The 11,022-nt window shown below is 34.6% G+C and overlaps 1 non-coding gene across 1 annotated transcript; it reads right to left on the reverse strand.

Moving 5' to 3' along the window:
- Nucleotides 1-611: 611 nt before the first annotated feature.
- On the reverse strand, nt 612-731 carry LOC150101581 (U6atac minor spliceosomal RNA). Its single transcript, XR_016549100.1, has one exon. It is a non-coding gene; the product is annotated as a U6atac minor spliceosomal RNA (small nuclear RNA).
- Between the last annotated feature and the right edge of the window lie 10,291 nt (nt 732-11,022).

An 11,022-nucleotide genomic window follows, 5' to 3' on the forward strand; every position in this document is an offset into this window, starting at 1 on the left:
CTTTTGGCCAAGTGGTACTAACCAATGCCAAAAGGTCCTCACCCTTATTTCAAATTCTTTAGCAGTAGTATACATCAACTGCAATACCCCATTATATTTTGTGTTATCTGACCTGCTCAAGTTGAGAACTGCAGGTGCTGCATTTTGCATCATTTTATCATTCTCCCACTTACTACCTTTTAGGTTGCCTGAACCCATGCTCACCTGCATTTTCCCTAAATATTCTAGTTTCCCTGACCTCTCACTGAACAATACTTTCTCAGGACTCCTAACACCAAATTAATTTAGATGCAGACCATCCACCTTAAATAAATCCTTCTTTCCCTCAAACCCACTCCACAAATCTACAAACTTCGCAGCATTCCTTCTGCACAATTTATTGACTGATTCATTTGAGATCATAGCTCTCTGTTTCAGCTTGCCTCTATCATACTGTGGGAAAAGACTCACTTTTTACATTCTCACTCTTCTTTTTCACATGCACTAGCAACTCTTTCATGTCTTTTTGCATACCACGCTTTTCACCTGCTAAATCATATGTACCAGCCAAAATAAACTTCTCTTTCACCTAAACTCTCTACATCCTTACGGCATCACTAAGATCCTTAATCTAAAAATTGTTTAAGTGCCATAAAGTAAGTGGAAGTGCCTTAACTTTATATGTATTAGGACCAGAGGCCAATCCGCCCTTATCAAGCTGAGGGCTAACTTTCCCTCCTAATTTTTAATCCACTTCACTAACACATCTAAAACCCCACATATTGCAACTTAAATATCAGCTAGTCTTTTGCCATCCTATCAGATGTCTTTGCAAAATCCAGGAAAATAACAGTGTATGCCTTCTCTCATCCACTGCTATTGTTTCTTTATTATAAAATTCAACCAGATTATTAAAACAAAAATATTCTTTAACAAATCCATTCTGGATTTAACAAATGATGTTATTCTCACTGGCCTGATGCAGTGGCACTAATGTATGTTTCTTCCACTGCTTAGGAACTTCCCTGTGGTCAGACTTTCATTAAACAGTCAGGTCAATAGCAGTTCCTTAGCACACACACACACACCCTTAAAGCACCTGGAAAAACCTAGTCCTACTGCCTTATTCATATCTCGGGTGCTCAGTATGCAGAATCTTTATTCACTTCTAATGCTTCAACCCTCTCTGTCCCTCTAAGAATAAATTAGGGTGCTTCATCCAGCTTTACCTGGATGAAGCGCCCTAATAAAGTGATCATTAAACAGCTCTGCTACATCATTATCTGCATCGGTTCACCAACGACCATTTCCATTCAGGAAAGTTATTTGTCCATAATCATTTCTCTTAATGGCCACATAATGAAAACAACTCCTTGGATTCTGGGTTGGAAAGGATCTAGAGGTGATTGACCACAGTAGTTTCTTAACTCTAGAATGTGGAATAATATGAAGAAATGTTGAGAAGATGCAGTTTACTGAGTGTAGTGGATAAGAGGAAGAAGGATGATATGATAGACACAGAGCCGGCTAAGGTCGTTAACGCCCGCGTGCAATTTTTATCTAAGTGCCCCTGTAACGATCTGGAAGTGTGTAGTTCTTTTACGATAATAAAAATTTAAATTATTTGAAATTTCTTAAATAAATTTTGACAGAACAGCCACATGTTGGTTCGCTAAATGTAATGAACTGGGAGTGTTGACTAGGCAGGATAATCGTTAAAAACCTGTATATTCAAAAAATTCTCAAAAGTTAAAGCAAATTTTGATAAAGCCACTTCACTTTAATCGTTGAATATAATGATACAGGGATTATAGCCTTCTCACCGACCCGAATCGCTAACAAAATTAAAATGAATTTTAATTAAAGTTAAAATTTATTTGAACTAAAGTTTAAAAAATTCTTGCATTTTACAAGTTACTAAATTCTTAGTTACTTGCAATAATTTTCATAAGTTGAACTATCTTTTAGGAAATTAAAAGAAACTCAAGATAGATGAGAAAACAATAAAAGAATTCAGAAATAATTAGAACATTTAATATAAGTATTCAAAAAATAATATCTTTACAGAATAACAGAAAATAAATTAAATTACATAAATATACTTGAAATTTTTTTATTAAAATTTTAAGGTTTTTGATTTCATATTCACAAAATTAGAAATAATGATCTTAACATCTAATTCTGCACATATATCATTTTCAATAGCTATTAACGCCAAACTAACATACTTTGTGTGACATACTTGTTCTTAAGTAGGTTTTAATCAATTACAACTTGGAAAAGGAACATTCACTGCTCGCTACACTAACAGTTAAGGTTAATAGTATTCTTAAAGCAATTGAAAAGTTAGGGAAAGATAAATTATTGGACACAATAAAATTAAGAATATCGAAAGGGCTTTTGAATATTTAAATTATCCATCCGAAAAATATCCCAGAAAGCACATAGCGCGTCATATAGTTCTATTGCATTTATGTTTTTATTGTCGCAGTCCTTCAAGAGAATCTCTAAATCGTCACAAATTTTTCGTAAATCTTCGTTATTAATTTGTAGTAATCTATACAAGAAATTGAAATTATCATATCTTTTAGTTGTTCAAAACGTTCTATTAACGAACACATTGCAACATCTAGAAGTGTATAAAACACATTCACTCTAAATTTATCTTCTGGCAATTGTGGCGTTTCGTCATGATGCTCGTAGTCAAATTGTCGTGTCTTATTTCGGCATCGAACTTCCGTACCAGTTTTAAATTCTTGTTCTCCACCCATCTATTTTGCCATTTTTAGAACTTCTTTAAAATTTGTATCTGATCGATACTCTTGTAAAAATATTTTTAAGTTTTCGATAGATTCTAAAGCAAGTGTAATGTTCATATTTTTGTCTTGAAGCATTTTACTCACAGGGTTTATTCTGTTAAGTAAATCATACCAAGTTATAAGAGAGCAAATAAATTTATAGTCCTTTATTTTAGCACATAATGTTTGTGCTTCATGCTAAGTTTCTTTATTAAAATTTTCATTATTTAAAATTTCAAAAAGTGCATCATAAATTTCTCCTATCATAGAGTAGAGGGCGGATTGCATTAATTTTACTATCCCATCGTGTTTCTGATGGCTGTTTCAATGTTAATTTTTTTACGAACTTTAAATGGATTGCCCAATGTTTGTAAGAGAAATGGAACGAATTGTATATTTCTTGAATAATTGCAAAGAAACTAATTGCATCTGCATTCACTTTGGCTGCATCATTAATGATTAAATTTAGAGTATGAGCAGCACATGGCACGTAAAAAGCTAGAGGATTTTTGTTCAAATGCAAATTTTGGAGCCCATATTTGCCCCCTCGACCTCACGTGTCTTCAATGGGAATGTTCCATTTTTCCAGTTGTTCCATTATTGTTGCATATAAACCACGTCCTGTGGAATCTGATATATCTGCAAAACCTAAAACGTTTTCCCTGATCTTGACAATTCCATTGTCACAGGAAACAAAGCGAATAATAATGGTCATGTGTATGTTTTACTTGCATCAGGTGTGCAGTCTAAAATTATGGAATAATATTTAGATTTCAGAATTGATAATAAAATTGTATCCCTGATTGTGTTACTTAAAGTTTCCAATATTTCATTTTGACTGTCTTTACTCAAATAATGTACTCTATTGTTTCGTTGTAGGGCCCTTTCAACATGATTTTCCATAACGTGATCAAACTTCCCAAACAGTTCGACTAATTTTAAAAAATTGCTGTTATTTCTTTCATATAATTTATCAGATGATCCGCGAAAAGCTAAATTTCAGCTACCAAGGAATTTTATAATTTCAATAAAGCGATCTAAAACACTTGTCCAATGTTTCTTTTCCATTTCATACATGCTTTGAGTCTGGAAATCAATAGTAGTTTTTTTTTTTTTAATTTTTATCAAGTTCCTTCCATTTTAAGAAATTTTTCATGTGAGTTAAACTAGTCTCATGTCTATGTAAAGTTGTACTTACATTTCTCCAGTGGATGATTCAGTTGATTCAGTAGGTGCTACAAGTTTGCAACAAAAGCAAAAAAAAAACAGAATTTAAAGTTTTGGAATAAATGAGCCATGTTCTTGGCACGAGCTCCCATTTTCTATTTTTCTATTATAATACATGTCGCCAAATTTACGACCATATGTATCTCTGGGATATATTATATTTTTATTTTGAACAGGCCCCATTTCACTTAAAACAACTCGTAATTTTTCATCAATATTTCCCCCGTTCACTTGGATCTTCTAAATTAACAGAGACTAACAATGTGTTAGTTTTGTGGTCAACTACAACTAAACCATGTTGTAGTTGACTAAATCCTAACTATTTTTCACTTAAATCATGTTCAACTATCTTGTTCAATAGTTGCAATAGTATCTTCATGCTAACTGGATGATGTGCACGGTTCTTCAACTCTGATTTCTGATGTATCGAGTTGGTTACAATCTGCATCAGAATATTTTAACAAATTTATTAAGAGCCCCAGTTTGTTTCTTAATATGTGCTTCTTTTGCAGCGTGATGCTTATGATTTTGTGCACCGGATAACTTTTTTTTTAAATTTTTGATTCCATTTCTATTTTATACCCACAAGAAATTATTACATAACACGACACAGAGACGAAATAATAGTCTGCACTGCGCTACTGTCAGTAGCCTACTGAGATGTGTACCATATGACTGTTTAACTAGCAACGAATGTTTTGTATGAAAATTCGTTTCTGCACATAAAAACTGTTCAACGTTTCACTTTAGATAGACTGCAGTAGACACAACATCCTGCAGGCAAGCATTTAGCCTGCTGTAGCTGCAAAATTGTAAACAGCCGGCTGATCAAAAAGGTGGCAATATACATTTTTTTTTAATTTTTATTCAGTGTATACGGCCTCATTTATTTTAATATTGATCATTCTAAGAATTATTTTGTTTTTATGATAAAAATTTTGTTTCTTAAAAATTAACTTATGAACTGCTCCCTGGCAGCGGCGCCCCCATCGTAGCGGTGCTCTGCATACTCTGCATGCCCGCTTCTGCTGGCCCTGGATAGATATATACAAGTTGGTATGGTGTTGTTATAGGATTAACATTGAAGAGGTTTTTCATATAATGGTAGGGGATTGGGAAAAAACATTATCATCCCTGGAAGCTGTATAAGGAGGGTGTGAGCAAGGGAGTGAGAAGTAGGTTTTTTGCATAGAGAGTAGTGAATGATTGGAATGCATCGCCTGAGAGCGTGGTGTCTGCAAAGAATTTGAATGTGTTTAATGCAAGGGAATCTTCTAGATGAGTCAAAGTGGGGTCCTAGGATAATAATATATATATTTATTTAACACAGTTTATTATCTTTCAAAGAAATTACATGAGTGCAGGGTACATTTTGCTACATGTTGTTAAAATTATTATGATTAGGGCAATGTAATATTATAATTAATGTTAAAATTAATTGTAATCCTAACAAAAGCAATTTACAGTTAGTTTTACATATAAACAGTTAAACAGCTATTTTTGTATTTTGTCATTTGCATTTTAATTTTACGATTCATTTTTATTCACAATTCACATTAACAATTACATTTATTATTATTATTATTATTATCATGCTATATGCATTCATTTCACTTTTCACAATAATAATTAAAATAAATAAAAAATAAATAAAAAATCAACAGCAGCATCAATGAACAATGAGATTTTACAACTTTAATAATATTTTTTTTCAATGTAATAAATTATTTATTTATTTATCTTTATTTTTTTTTTTCTGTTGATCTCGGATGAGATAATGTCTCAGCTTGCATCCTCGAAGCTTTTTAATAAGCTTATCTGAGGATGACACTAGTTAGACATATGTATATATATATTTTTATTGCAATATAATATTGAATAAAATATTGAAATAATAATAATAATAATAATTCTTGGATTGCAGTTCTGGTCTTCTTCCATATTCTAATTTTTCTCTCCTTACTATGTTAGTCACCATCCTAGTTTAAGCCTTATGTTTTTTATTCAAGTATTCTTTGTTGCTCTCTTTATTATGTCTTCCGTACCTTTTTCATCTGCAATTTTTGCCTGATTGATTTTCCCATTCATCCATTTTACTCCCAATTGTTTTATCTTATTTTTTTGAAGTATGCAGTTTGCAATTGCTGCTAACAAATGTTTTTATTTATTTATCTAGTTAGTTAGCTCCTATGCACTATATATCTCTCTTTATTCAAATCCATTGTCCTGTCTCATGCTGGTTTCTAAGTCTATGATAATCAAAAAACCTTATATAATTCTGCATAAATTCTTTTCTTCTTGACATTTCTGCATGCCTAGCCATCCTTCAAGTCAGGGCTACATAGTACTCTTGCCATATGGGGAAAAGGACATATCAGTCATAATGAGATCCTTTAATGCTGTGACCAAATATAAAGCTCTTAATCATTGTGTTTCCTCCACCACATGCTGCCTAGACATTTGTCCCTCAAGAAGTTCAGAAATTTGCTTTATTACTGAATGCTCTTTCCTCAGCCCAGTTTATATTGCTTTAGTGAAAGTTCCCAGTAATCGTTACTCATTTTGCATTTGCTAAGTTATTTTGATTAAACATATCCTGCTCATCACCTCTATATTCCTCATCCAACTGGAAAATATACAGAGGGTAATGAAGAGGAAACATTAAGACAAATTAATACCATTCAATAGCCAATTTAGTAGATAAATCCAACTAGGTAATATAGAAGATTATTGTTTAGGCAAATTAGAACTATGCAGTACCCACCAGTACTATTTCTCTCCTGATTCTCTACTTTTAAAGGGCACAACTCAGTTGCCAACCATAAATAACACTCAATCACCCTATTTTCTTTTCCTATCCTGCTGAAATATGCTATGTCCTTATTTCTGTTCCTGTGTAGTTATTTTCCTTTGTCTATCAAGTTTTGCTGATTATCACTAATCTTTGGATACACCGAATGAATTATGCCATAAACTCATTTCCTTTATTACTAATACACCTGGCATATGTACATAGTAAAACCAATTCATTGTCATTATGTCCATAACTATTGTTGCAGCTTCCACTCTGCTATGCAGTATGCTACATGTTATCTCCTCTTCCAAGCCACTATCCATATGTGAGGTCCTCCCTGCTACCTTTCACCCTGACAACACTAATTTCTGCTGTAACTTACTCACTTGCTCAGAATATAATAGTCTCTCCAAATGCCTTAATCTTCTGTGTTCATTGACAGCTTCCTTCTATCATCAAATGCACTTCAAGCATCCTACCTATTCCAGACTTCACTTCCTATATTCTTGCTATCGACTCATCTTCCTTCTCATTTTGTTACACAATCCCTAACATCAGTTTCAAATCACACACACACACACGCATGCGTGCTCACTACCTGATTCACACTACCTCTAAAGTCATTCAGGCTAACCTTCACCATCATCTCAGCCACATTTTCACTCTGCTTCTTTTCCATCACCACACTTTCTGTCGTTCCTCCAGGCAAACACTTCTCTAACATTCTACTCTGCACACCTTGAAACATCGAATCTCCATACATCATACTCCTCACAGGTTCATTCGTTCTTCTTTCACTGGAGTTGTAAGAAGTATAAGTGGAGATTCTCCTTTTTTCTTCCACTTTTCCCCCTCCTTCCTCATCTCTTTCCCTCTCCCTCTCCTCCTCTACCCATTATGTCCATGTCCTCTTAACTTCTCATTTCTTCTCTTTCTCTCTCATTCTCTCACCCTCTTCTTTTTCTTGTTCTTTTATCGTCACAACTTTCTCTCATACCTACTCTTGTTCCAATTAATCTCTCAAGTCTTATAATCTCTCTACTCATTCTCCTCAGTTCAATCTTCATACGTTCTATTTCCTTTTTCATCACTTCTGTTTCCTTCTTACACATCCTGCTTATAATCAACATTCACTTACACGGACAAGTCCATTTGTCAAAACATCTCTCTCTCTCTCTCTCTGTCCTACTCTCTAAAATCAGATCCATCAGACACTCATTCTCATTCCCATTTTCTCATTCTCAAACATTCTAGTTGTATCTATATGTCATAAATTACCTGGTTTCACCTCACTGCTTCCACTACTCTTAAAGCCAGAGACTAATACTTAAGTCACCTAATTCTTCTCTATGCCTGCATTTTGTGCACACATTCCCATTCCATAGATGTCGTTTACCAATGTATGTAATTATGAGGAGCAGGTTATTTGCATGGAGAGTGGAATGTGTTACCTAATTTGGTAAATGTAGGTACATTGAATGAGATTAAGGCACGGATTGATGGGCTTTGTGTGTGTGTGTGTGTGTGTGTGTGTGTGTGTGTGTGTGTGTGTGTGTGTGTGTGTGTGTGTGTGTGTGTGTGTGTGTGTGTGTGTGCCTCCTGCAATGAGTCATTTGACTCCACGGATGCCTGGCGTTAATAATAATAATGTGAAGCATATGTGACTCAGCCAAATCATACTAGAAAAAATCCTTTGCTATGCTTTGCACAGTGCAGTGGTGGGCTGGTCAACAATATATTTAAGAGACGAGAAAATTATTTTCCCACTTTACAACGTTTTGATAAGACCACATCTGGATCACTGTGCTCAGATACAATCAGTGGTCTGAGTTTTGTTGAGATGAGAAATGAACTGAAAAAATCCATTGGTGGTTAACTACGATGATATTATTATTATTATTATTATTGTATTGGCAGCATCATGGAGTCCAGAGAGTCATTGCAGGAGACCCAAACTATTCGCACAATCTATCATATCTCTCTTTGAATCCATTAATAGACAAAGCACTATTGACAACTCATTCACAACTCTCCAGGCAAAAAAAAATCTAGTCCTCACATCCCTACTAACCACAAATTTATTCAACTTTCTGGGATGGCCTCTTGTGTTGTCCCCCCCCCAGCCAAGTGCTGAAACATTTCCCCTGCATCAATTCTCTAAAATATTTTAAGTAACTTAAACGTTTCTATCATATCTCCTCTTTTTCATCCATCAACCAACTTCTCCAGCCCACACATATATACACTCAAAGGGAATGTTCCACAGACCACTCGCCATTTTGGTTGCTTGCTTCTCAGTCCTCTCCACCACTTCCTCATCCCCAAGAAACCTAGGAAACCAGAAATTAGCACTTTAATCTAGATGTCGATGTATCAAGCCTTTATAAAGAGGAATAACAAATTCCTTATCTCTACTTGTGTGTTTGTTCTTCAATAGCCAAATAATCTTATGAGCTAGCTACCTTAGCAATCTTAGCAATATGTCATCTAAACTTCAACTCTCTGTCCAAAACCACCATCTCTAAATCCCCAGCTTCATCTTTTTCCTGGAGTACAGTGACATCAATGTGATACACAGCTTGTAATCTATTTATCCCAAAATGCATAACTTTACATTTCTCCACATTAAACTGATACCTGTTATCTTTTTACCTATACAGCCTATTTAAATTGACCTGGAAGCTCTCAACATCGCTTGATTAACTATTACTCTATTTAATTTTGCATAATCTGCAAACAACTGAATATTTCTTTTCAGGTTATTTCCTATATCATTTATGTATAAATGAAATAGCAATGGTTCCAGCACCGAACCTTGTGGCACACCACTAGTCATCTGCTTTCGCTTCGATTCTGCCCTCCATATACCACTTTTGGATATATGTCCAGCATCCACCTTCTTATCCACATAACCAGAATCATATCCATCCTCATTTGTTCTGATTTGTGTAATAGTGTTCCATGCAGTATTGTCAGATGCCTTTGAAGAATTTTGTTGATAGTATTTTGGCTGTAGCCATTTTTTAGGATATTATTACTGATAACTTTTAATTCATTTTTAAGTTCTTGTTCATTGGAGCAAATATTCAAAGCTCTGTTTTTTAGTGTGTTAATGACACCTAGTTTTTGGTTTGGGTAGTGGTAGGAGTTTATGTGTGTATATATTGGCCAGTATTGCGTAGGTTTCTGGTAAACAGTGAAGGAAAGACTGCCAGAAGGAAGACATGTGACAAGTGTATCTAGAAGCAGAAGTGTGTTCTGCTTTTCAATCTCAATTGTGAATTGTATGCATTTGTGTTTTGTTTAGGTGGCTGAGGAAAGTGTCTGGTCTAATCTAATGTCTGGAGGCCATGGGGCCAGATAGCAAAAATATCATCAACATATCTAAGCCAGACTTTGGGTTTTAAGGGAGAGGAATCTAGAGTGCTTTACTCCAAATGTTCCATATAAAAATTAGCAGTTTAGGGTGGGGGATAATGGTGAGTCCATGGATGTGTCTTCTTTTTGTAGGTAGAAAGTGTTTTGCCACACAAAATAGCCAGAACATAATACATGGGCAAAGAACACTGTGATATTGGGAGGAAATTTGTTCTGTAATAGCAGGATTGTGTCATTGATTGGGACATTTGTGAAGAGGGCAGAGACATCAAAACTGACTAATAAATCATCTTTTTCCAGTGTGATGGCTTTGATTTTGTTTACAAAGTGTTGTGTGTTTTTAATATATGAGGGGGAATGACCTACCAACTCCTTGAGTGTTGATGCTAGTTTCTTGGTTAGTGATAATTGGGGCTTTCTATAACTTCAACTATCGGCAGAGCGGTACGTTCTGTTTGTGAATCTCTGGTAAACCGTAAATTCTCGGGGAATGAGCATAGTGCGGAAGTAAATTTTTAACTGTGTCTTTGGGCCAAGAAGTGACTAATTAAAAAAAAATTTATCATATTTTTATTCACCCATTCTTGAATTCTCTTTTGACCAAATTTTCCAGTACTTTTACAATGATGTCTGAGATATTGATTGGTTTATAATTTGCTACTGAAGTCTTAGAACCACCCTTATGTAAGAGAATTATTTTGCCCTCTTGCCGCTCACTTGAAACTCTACCAGAGTTTAAACATACAGTTAATTGATGAAGAGTTAATGAGACTTAATTAAAGAGCCTAGTCAGAGGTATTGCTAGTTCTCTTGCACATTCTTGCAAAACCCAAGCTGATATCTGAT

This window comes from Typopeltis vanoorti, chromosome 11 (genome assembly GCF_054136105.1).
Source record: "Typopeltis vanoorti isolate ZY-2024b chromosome 11, IOZ_Tvanoo_1.0, whole genome shotgun sequence".
Lineage (NCBI taxonomy): Eukaryota > Metazoa > Arthropoda > Arachnida > Uropygi > Thelyphonidae > Typopeltis > Typopeltis vanoorti.